The sequence below is a fragment of the Haliaeetus leucocephalus genome, unplaced genomic scaffold (genome assembly GCF_000737465.1).
Source record: "Haliaeetus leucocephalus isolate CR32 unplaced genomic scaffold, Haliaeetus_leucocephalus-4.0 Scaffold484, whole genome shotgun sequence".
Classification (NCBI taxonomy): Eukaryota; Metazoa; Chordata; class Aves; order Accipitriformes; family Accipitridae; genus Haliaeetus; species Haliaeetus leucocephalus.
The window spans coordinates 1,422,015-1,430,778 of record NW_010972920.1 but is presented as its reverse complement, the minus strand read 5'-3'; positions in this window follow the sequence as shown (position 1 = coordinate 1,430,778).

Sequence of the window (8,764 nt, the reverse complement as noted above, 5' to 3'; positions counted from 1 at the left end):
CTAAAAGAAAGTCGGTGGAGGACCACCAAAAAAAAGTAGGAAGCATCAGGCTGCCTGTGTCACTTTGACCATGCGCTTTAATGACATCTTTTAAACTGTGTCGCCATATCCCGTCTCCTCCTTCAGGCCCCCTCCCAGCCCAGACTTCCATCCCCAAGATGTACTTGGGACAGTCATACTCAACTTTTTGTGTGGAAAAACATGTCGCCTGCATTGATGCCGGTCAGGTCCTGCAGTAACAAAAAGCTTGTGGCAGTTAAATACAAGCAACCAGTGAATGCTTGCTGAAGGAATGGGCTTTTTTTTTTTTTTTTTTTAATTTTCCTCTTCCTTTAGACCTAATGGAAATTAACAGGGAAAAACGTTGTTAACCACAGAAACACATGACTGTAAAGATTGGTAATGGCTCTCATGCACTGGTACGCTGTGGGTGTTTTGGAATTGGCGTTCCAAACCACCGGTGTCTATTCCAGTTACATTTTAGGGAAACACATAGAGCTTGTTGTTACTTGATTACTTTACCCTTAAATGCTGTGTTTTGTCATCTTGAGATAATGTTGGAAAGCACCCGTCACGTCTGCAGCACCTCTGAAATGAAACATTGCTTTTAAAAAAAATTCTCAAATAACACTCGTCACAAAAGCAAGTCTGCACAGTTTCCCCCCAAATCTTCACGTTCCTGACATCCCACCAAAATCTACCTCTTGTCACATGCCTTTATATGTTCTTAATAAAAGGACTGCGTTAGTGGTAACAGCACCACTGTTAAGTTACATCATTTCTAAGTCATCTGGCTATAACTGTAGTTCTTAACCTCTAGTGTTCAGATGCGAGGAATAAACTGAACATTCCAGTCACCTACCTACTACTTCCTGGTATGACTGCACAAAAATGTCAAAAACGGCGCAAGATGCGTGACGGCAGATCAGCGAGACTAATGCTTTTGTCCTCTTGTGGCAAATGCGTTGATTTTTACTGATTTATGTAGAGATAACCAGCACAAATTAAGCATTTCTTACTCGTTGCAATCACAACAAGCAGAAAACAGAATTGCAAGTGAATATAGGTAACCTCAGCCTTGCCACCTGAGATTCATGGTGTGGGTGTGAAAAGGATGTCACTTTTTTCAAGTGATAAGCCTGGAAAAGTGACCTAGTTTTCATCGTTTGATCCAAGAGTTGACTGACTTCTTTAAACAAAACAATCTCTTAGATTTCTTTGGCCGTACAAGCAGCCAGGCAGAGGAACAGATTGTCCGAATGCACCAAATTCACCCGCTTGGATTCAGGAAGGGCGGTTGCAGGACTGGATTTTACCCTTTGAGCTGTTAGCAAGGAGTTGCCCTCTCTGTCCCTTTCCAGTGCAGCGTGAGGTTGGGAAATGGCATCGAAGGGTCCGTCTGCCGCTGAGCTGATTGAGGCCAAGCGGGGCTGCGGTAACACTCAATTCGGTTGTGTTACAAATCTGCATTTTAATACTGAGCTACAACATTTGCACGTTACTTCAAGAGTCCATTTAAGTTGCTGGGCTTGGAAAGGGTATTTTGTGCCATCCAGTCCAGTTTCTTGCTAATGAAAGCAACCGTGTTATTTTATCACTCTGCGTTGTATTCTCAAGCCCTGAATCAGATGGGAGTAGTTACAAAACACCACTTTTGTTGGCACAGGCAGCATGGACTATCTGAGACTATTTGTTCAGTTTCTTTTATGATGGTGACCTCTGCTCTGATCAAAGAGTTGCTCCTTCTAATCTTGCACTGTAGAGGAAGTTGGTTTTCTCCATTTTGTAATGTACAGTTTACACCTGCTCTCCCTACCACCCTTACTAGTTTGAGCCTTTTGTGAGTGCAACAGCAATAAAAGCACTTGTGGTCTTTAGAGAAGCTCAGTGTCGGATTCATTGGGCTTATAAGCTTTGATTTTGTAACGGGCAAAAGCTGCTAACAAAAGTCAACTGTCAGTCCTGTGATGGTCTGAGCAAGAGAACACCTTGGGAAGGCGTGAAACTTCTGCGGGTTGCATAACAGCGCTTTATATTTTAGAAAACCAAAATAAAACATTCTCATAGGTACCATGATAATCATCAAGATGGGCTTACAATGAAAGACTAAATAAATGAGACCATTTTTTTGTATCCCGGTTTCCATATGGGTGCATGACCCAAAGCTGTGTTTCCTGCTCATAGGGCTGCTAGGTAATGGATTATATAGCAATGGAAAGTCGGTATAGGCCCTGATCAGGGAAGTAATACCTAACATACATTTCCTTTTGTGAGCCTGTAAGGTTGATTAACTCTGGACATTTGGGTTTGTTGCTGGCATAAAGCTGCAGGAAATCTTGAGAAAAATAATAATCCTTCATTATGCCTTTGATCTGTGACTTCTACTTCAGTATTTACTCATTTCCCTTCTGGTTCTTGATCCCTCCACCAAACACTCAATATAAATATTGGGAAAACCTGAGGTTTGACCTCAGCGAATGGCTTCAGGCATGGCCTCGTGTATGCCAGATTGTTTAAAAAGTTGTGTGGGACAACTCCCTTATTTAAACCTATGCTGTGGTGTAATTATCTGTATGGATCTGCTTTCAGTTTCATTTATAATTGCTGGAAGCAGTATCATCATCAAAGTCAGGAAGCAGGGATATTGAGTTTTGTTTGGAATTATAACTAATACAGGAACCGAAAAAGTTATTCCTAGTTTGAGTTTTAGTAACCCCTCCAGCACCCAGACACACACACACAGACACACGCGTAACATGCAAGTTTTCACACCCCGCAAGTCTGTGACTTTTTCCCTCCACCTGCCCTCCTGCCCTAATTTTACATGTGCACCCTCTCCCTCCCGGTTCGTACGCGTGTCAGCTAACTCAGCCCACCTGTGCTCGGTGCCATGCCATCCAGCAGTCCTAAACACCCTCTGTTCACACTCAGCTCTTATTTCTAGGAGCTCCTGAATGACAATCAGAACTTCTGAAATTATCACTTGAGGGCTGGAGACAAAAAAGGGTGGAAGAAGGTGTCTCATTCTTGATGTGCAAAGATTAAATAATCTAGCTTTTAACTTCAATAACTTTTGTTGTAAATGCACTGAAATGGCACTTCTGAGTCACTGAAATAGTTTTCGTTTTGGGAAGGGGTGAATGTATTTTCTCTCTGTATTTGTTTTTGTGAAAACTTCTTGAATTTTTAACTTGAACTCGGGACTGCTACGACTGCAACAAGGCTGCCTTTTCCCATTGTCTCACTCCAGCAGTTTCAGTATCGATTTTTCTCTTTTTGTGAATACAACTGCTTCAGCTGACTTCCTCTAAGTGCTAAAGAGCGACTGCCTCTTAAAAAGGGCGAATGCCGTCAGCCTAAAACCACACCCCCCACGGTTTTGTCTCTTCGTGGCAAGACTGAGTATGTCCAGTTACAGTATTTGTCACAGTAGGAGGAACATGGGAAGAGCACAGCAGTTCTACATCTCCAGATGTTATCCGAATGAGCTATGAAATTAATCCAAAAACCAAATCATGCCAGGGTTATAGAAGGAGTGAATTCATTGGTTATCTTTGATGCATATGGTTTTGCAGCTCTTGCAGCTTCTGTATGTGCTGCAACGGTTTTATTCGTATCATTCTGGGAATTGTGAACCCCAAACGATTGTATTCCTTCAACACACGTACCAAAAGGACTGGGTCAATGAACGTCCTTGGTGCATAGCATTGTCTCAAAAAAAAAATGGAAGACACATCTGAAATGGGAGACAAGATAGGCTAAAACTAGACCATCGTTAATTCTTTTAAACAGAAATAATAAAATTGAAGTTCTTCAGCAATTACGCAGTTAACTGCTGACCGAGTCAAAGGGAGAAAGAAGGAAAAGAACACAAATGTCTCTGCATTCAGAGAAGTCTGTTTTCTGTGATATATGTTTTAAGGTTTGCCTAAAACACTCAGTTTCAATAACTGTAAATTACACATGGAAAAGAATGATTAAAAATTGTTTTTACGCAGCCATGGCATTTGCTTTAAATGACACTTTTTAAAATATTTCTCCGTTATAGCAAGTTTCCTGTGAGCATCCCAACTGCTGTGGCCTTGTGAGTAAAGAAAGTAAAGAAAATCCAGACAGATTCAGGATTTAACAAGAGCAGTGCTAGCCTGAAGGAACTGCTTAGAGTTACAGCAGCCCGGTTCATCAAGGGACAGCACCTCTATATGTGCAGAAGGTAAAGCATATACATTAATGCTAACACTCAAACCCGTCCAGTACAAAGGCCCATTTGGGATTGACTTCTGCCTACATTTGGCACGGTAAACCAGGTGATTTTGCCATTTGCTATGCTTAAACATGATCGGTGTCAGTTTGACATAACATATATATCCCACCTGAGTGTCTTGAAAAGTATTTGTATTCCGTCTTAGATACTGATATTACATGTTCTGGTAGTTGCCCTTAAACCTTAATACAACTTCATGCCAGCTTTGACCACTTCCTCACGGTCAGGACTGAGAAAGTAAAAACAAGTCCAGAAAGCAAAACCGTTTGAATATTGATTCACTGAAGAAATACGCAGGTGCTCTTGTTAAAAAGATAAAGCGCAGTTGTCCTGCAGGAAATGATGGCGTTCCATCCAGTTAAGTCTTTGCTAACAAAGACTAACCTTCTCCTTGTTTCTTCCTGATGTCATCACTAGAAGCGATCAGCTCGATCTTAAGGAGTGTCGCCAGTGGCGTTCATCCACCCACAAGACGTTGAAGTCCAGAGTGGTGTTTGATACCAGGGCACTCGCTGGGAGGCCAGTAAGAGTGCTGGAGACTTTCAGTCGCATGGAATAGTTCTGGTTTGCGTCTGCATGGAATGATGCCTACCCATACACTTGGAGTTGGTTCAGGTAGTTCAGTGGGGCTTACTCACTGCTTCTTCTGGTGTGGTTTTGAGGCAAAGCGCTCCCAAGTTCAGAATGCAGTTTTTTCATCTTGCCATTTTCACTCGAGTGTTTAGGCAGAGGCGTGCGTGTTAACGTAACAGTGAGCTAGCTAGCTGTGGCCATGCTGGCCTAGTTTTTCCAAAAAATCTGGCAAATGTTAAAAATACAATAATGGCACAAGTGTAAACAGTGATATATAATACACCACGACTGTTTGGGGGCTGGAAATTCAGAGTTCTGGTTAGAGACATGAGGCTTGGAAGCAGTCTTCCTGCAAAAGTACTGCAAGCAAAAGACTACAATTTAAGACAGCACTTGAGAAATCTGTGTACAGTGTAGGTGATGCAAGATGATTGACTCTGACAGAGAAGACTGAGCTGAAACACTGATGGCCCCGGATAGACATTAGGCAGGCAGCCTGAGACTGATGGGTCAAAGGACAGCAATACCTTTTGTATTAAAGTTAGGGTTTTGATGTAATTTTTGTACTTTGTGGTTTTTTACGGTGAGCTTTACAAACTAGTCACTATTTCTTACCCTTCTCTGTAGCCCCAGTACTACCCAGCAGGTAACAGTACTTTGAACTTGAAATTCTAAAGGGTTGATTAGCTAACAATTGACCTAAAGTGTTAAGCTAGAAAGGCATTTGTTCTGTAATATATGTAGTACTTTGGGAGTCTGTATCTTCTTTAAGAAATGGCTTAAGCACTTGGAATCCTAAAACTTATTAGTACTCTGAAAGGCTTACATTTTTATGTGCATAAATGATTTTTGAGAGTAGGTTTCAGGTTCCTAATTTGCTTCACATGGTTTCGAAATGCTTACGCTTTGCGAGTATAAAATCAAAAAATACCATGGCAAATTGAGGCAAACAGCATCTGGATGAGATTCTGGATTTCATTCTAATTGTCCTCAAGTGCTGTAGAAGATAAAAATAAAATAAAAACAAGACAAATCGTAAGATAAAGAGAAGCTTTTTGCGGTTAATGTATAATGGATCTGTAATCCAAAACTGTGAATGATACCTCTCAGGCCAAAACCACCTGTATTTGAATATCAAAGTTTACTTGTCAAACTAATGTTTTGTTGTTTGGGTTTGGTTTTGGTTTTTTTATTACTGACATTTAAGGTAGCATCAGCTGTGGACTACACAAGAATCAGCTAGGACATTAAACATTTCTTACATTTTATGTTTTGCTTGAGTCCTGCCAGTCCATAATGATAATTTCTATAGTAACCACTTTTAAAGTAAACAATTGATTAGCTCTGAAATTAGTCCTTGAAATTGTTTTTCTTTGTGCTGCTCAGGAGATCTTAATGCAAGCAGCCTTCTGCTGGCATGCAGAACAACAAGGTACAAGCTGTTGCTTTTCTATTTTCATACAAAGTGTGCCTAGAAAATATTTATACTACCAGGCCAGTTTATCTCTGGACGAGAAAGGGAGTAAGAATCTCTGTGTGAAACTTCACGAGATCTTGGTTTCAGTGAAGGCAATGTCAGAAATTTCTTTGATTTCTCAAAAAAGGTATGTAAAGTGGAAGCAAAACATTTTCCACAGAGTTTAAATGATAACTAGGAAAAAGGTGTAAAAGCCCTCAATCGTCTAAAATTATCTAACAGCCCCCCGGATCCTGCGGAGCCTCTGTTTTTCAAAACAGAACCTTCCCTACCTTGTTTACTGTGTGCTATTCTACTTACTAGCTCATGTTATTTGCCATTTTGTCTTCACTTTAATGCATTTCCTTTCAACAGCTACATATTGCTGATTCCTGATCTCCTATTTTATGGGGAGGCTGGGATACAGTTTTTTTAAAAAAGAGGGAAGATCAATCTTTCTGTTATTTCAGTTTGACACAGTAGATGGAGCTAGAAGCTGGCAATCCATCTTTAGATAAAACTAGTCAAAATTGAGGGCCATGCATGACAAATTCTTACTCTTCCCAACATTCTGGAAATGAAATTTTACTAAAGCATTTGATTCTTGAACATGTGTGTCCTAAAAATATTTTTTTTTCCCTTCAACAGTAAATATAAAGAGGGGTTTTTTTTCTGATTTATTTCCAGCCGGCTAAACAGGGATTTTTCTCTTGTGTGACATTTACAACACCATTGACTTAAATGCAAGCTAGTTACAAAGTTAGGTGCTGCTTTGAATAGCTTTGTGTTCCTGAATTAGTGTCCTTTTCAGTAAGCATTTCATGTACATGGGAGGAAAAATGCTGATGGGGTGAATTTTCCTTTTGTCACCTGTCTGTCATTCTCTTATATTCTCATTCACGAACGTGAATTCAGTTACATTTCTAAAAGAGGAAGTACCACTAGACAGAACTTGAAAAGAGGGCTGCAGTAAGTCAAAATACACTTTCACCTACAGATGTCTGGTGAGTGAGCTTATGAGAGTGTTGAAAGGTGCATCTGGATCATTCATGAATTCCGATGTGTAGACTTGGCCTAAAATATCTGATTTGTTTTTTCAAGTGTGTGATTTTCAATTATACACAAGGATTACTTTTCAGTATTTAACATTGTATTCCAGAAGTCAATTTGAACACAAATTCACAAGCTCACCTTCAGACATCACTACAGTCTCACCATGTTTGGCAAAGCTCTTAAATGCCACTTAACTTCAGCGACATTTAAAACATCTGCTGCAGCCTACTTGCGTTCAGCAAAGCACTTTACATGTAACCTTTAGGTACCCTAGTTCGGAACCTGGCACACCTGTTCGTTAGCTAGTGACTATTACTAGCCAGAAAAGCTGTCCATAATTTTTGGAATGCTATGCTTTATCCGTGTTACCTAATACCTTAAAGAACTTTTTAGATTCTGTATTTCAAATATCTATCTTTAATTTAAAAAGACCAGTGTAAGGACAATGAAAACACTTTTCAATAGAAGTACTTCCAAAAGTCTTACACAAATACTTTGCAATAAGAGCACCAAATAAATCGCACATACTTATTAATCAACAAGTCAAGTTTGCTCTTTGCTATTAATCAAAACCCCAGTGAGAGCTGATCTCTTTGTTATATGCTTCACGATGGCAATTTGCTAAGACTGGCAGTGGAATATTAGATGTGGGGGTTTGTTTTGTGTGCTAGAATATCCTAAATAAGGTACATTGCTTACCTGCCTATGTGGACTGTCAGTCCCAAGCAGATACACCTGAGTTTTGTTAAACAGATAACGTTAGAGACAGTTACATACTTAGTGACTATTCTACTTCGAATTTTCATCTGTCATGGAATTATTTCCTACGTTCTGCTCATTTCTTGCCAGCATTTCTTGTATATGTTGTCATATTTCTTGTATATGTTAGTCAGAGAACTTGCAACTTCAATGCATTGCAGGCAGATCTGTGTACTGTTAGGTTTTGGCTTTTATTTTATTTTTGGATTCCAGCAAATATGCATCCACGTTGAGCAGGCAGCTACTGCAAAAATAATACTTTCTTAGCATGAGATACTCATGCTAATCAATGCAATGGTTTTACTTTTTATGTCTCGCCATTTGATTTGACTGTTGACAAGCTAGGGAAGGCTCTATTCCAAACTGTGCGCGCTGCCATTCAGCCTCCGGCCATGGCAGAGACAAAGGTCCATTTCAGCCTCCTGGAGGCCTCATTCTTCCTCAACTGCATTCAGTAAAAGTGTTGTCAAAGCATGGTCAGTAGCTTGCATTCGGGTGCTTAGCTGGCCCAGAGTGAGTTTGAAGGCAACAGATCAGATCCTTACAAGAGGCTGATTTGGGGAAATGTGTCTTTTTAGGATACAGTTTTCATCCATGATGTGAAAAAGCTACGTGATGATACCTGACTCAACCATGGTGTTAGGGAGCTGAAATTCGGA